At 44.2% G+C, this 1940-nt stretch overlaps 1 pseudogene; it reads right to left on the reverse strand.

Moving 5' to 3' along the window:
* Positions 1-450: 450 nt before the first annotated feature.
* LOC137383048 (U2 spliceosomal RNA) lies at positions 451-559 on the reverse strand (annotated as a pseudogene).
* Positions 560-1940: the final 1381 nt, after the last annotated feature.

Consider the following 1940-nt stretch of genomic DNA (forward strand, 5'->3'; position numbering starts at 1 on the left):
CTGGTCCAGATCCCAAAGGGGTCCTTGACATCAGTGCTGCTGCCGGCCACCTCGACGTACCTGGCGAGAAAGGTGAGTACATCCACCACCGGAACATGGGGGTTGTAGAGGTGAATGGTCACCACCCGGTCCCGTTGTGACGGAAGCGTGAAGAGCGGCTCCGCTGTGAGGATCGACAGTGGAGCCCGGTCCCCTTTCTCCTTGAACGCCTTCAGGAACTTGATGCATCCCGCCACGTTCCGGAACGTCACGTCGAAGTATCCACTGCTGGGGAAATCCTGCAGGCAGAAGACGTCCGTCGCTTGAAATCCGCAGCAATCGAAGAGAATTTTCTTGATGAAGAAGGTGCGATCGACCGGTGCATCACCTTCCTTGTCCTTCACGACCACCCGAACGGTGTTGCGCACTCCCTGGCCCGAAGCTCGAAAATTGGTTATAGCCATTTTATTCAAAGCTTCCCCAGGATCAAAAAGAAATGATCATGGTCTCTTCTCAATCAAATAAGCACTGATAAGAACAGATACTACACTTGATCTTAGCCAAAAGGCCGAGAAGCGACCAACAACTTCTGTAACAGCTAATCAGCCCTGAACATCAGTATAAGTACAATGCAATACAGAACAGCACCAGATGCTTCACTGAACCTTTTAAGGTCACATTTCCCTCTCTTTAATAATTTTATTGAAACAATAGACCTGAGTTTAAAAAACAATATACTGTCAGTAGAAAGTGATAATGATGTTTCCTGCTGATCTCCTGCTGTTCCAAAAATAGATTGATAAGCAGCAGAGAAAAGCGAGTGAAGAAATACGCATTTTGCATTTTGAGGCTCTTCTAAGGTCATTGATGAGCAAATTGTACCTGCGTTTTACTACAATAAATGCACGATAAAGAAGCAACTTATTCTTACTGTAAACCGAATATTTTATTCCAGGTCAGACATGGTGTGATTGAGTTTACTAAAATTATGACCACAGCAGATGGAAAGATGAATAGTACCAGACAAAAGAAAGAACAAATTTTGATTTCTATAGAACCTTTCATGACCTCAGGACATCCCAAAGCATGTTACAGTCAATTAAGTATTTTTAAAGTGCAGTCATATAGGAAATTCAGCGACCAGTTTGTACATAGCATGGTCCAACAAACAGCTATGTGATAATGACTAAATAATCTGTTTTTTATTGGCGTTGGTTAAGGGATTAATATGGGCCAAGACACCAGGAGAAGTCTCATGCTCTTCTCTGAAATAGTGCCATGGAATCTTTTATGTCTATTTGAGAGGTCTTGGTTTAATGTCTCATTTGAAAGACAGCTCTTCTGACAATGCAGCATTCCCTCAGTACTGCAGTGGAGTGTCAGCCTAGACTTAATGCTCAAGGCTCTGGGTCGGGACTTAAACTCACAATCTTCTGACTCAAAGGTAAGAGTGCCACCCACTGAGCTACAGCTGACATAACCTGAACATGGGTCTAGCAAAAGGTGCATTACAGTTGGAACAGCAAGAGGAGTGAACAACCTGTGTGAAGTACAAGACTCAGAGCAGATTCTGCTGCAGCACTTCATTTGGAGGTTCAGGTTCACCAGAAGAACTGTGACTGATGTATGACACTTGGGTATGAAGCCCTTCAGGAGCACTGAAACAGTTGCAGTGACAGTCACCACCACCTTCAAAGTTTATGACCCAGTGACCTTCTAGGCATTGACAGTGTTCATCACCAGAGACAGCCATTCTGTTTGTTTAGTTTTTGGACAACTGTGCTTTCTTTTCTGAAGTGCATCTTGGAGATCACTGGCTTTTCTTTGCTCTGTAAAAAGCAGATGGGACATTATTGGGTAAATGTTGCAAGGCCCTGCTCCCAGTGTGGAGCCTCATTTAATGGGAGCATGGATTCAAAAGTTCAGCACAGAGGTCAATGCACCCAATGCACAATGCTCTC

This window comes from Heterodontus francisci, chromosome 23 (genome assembly GCF_036365525.1).
Source record: "Heterodontus francisci isolate sHetFra1 chromosome 23, sHetFra1.hap1, whole genome shotgun sequence".
Classification (NCBI taxonomy): Eukaryota; Metazoa; Chordata; class Chondrichthyes; order Heterodontiformes; family Heterodontidae; genus Heterodontus; species Heterodontus francisci.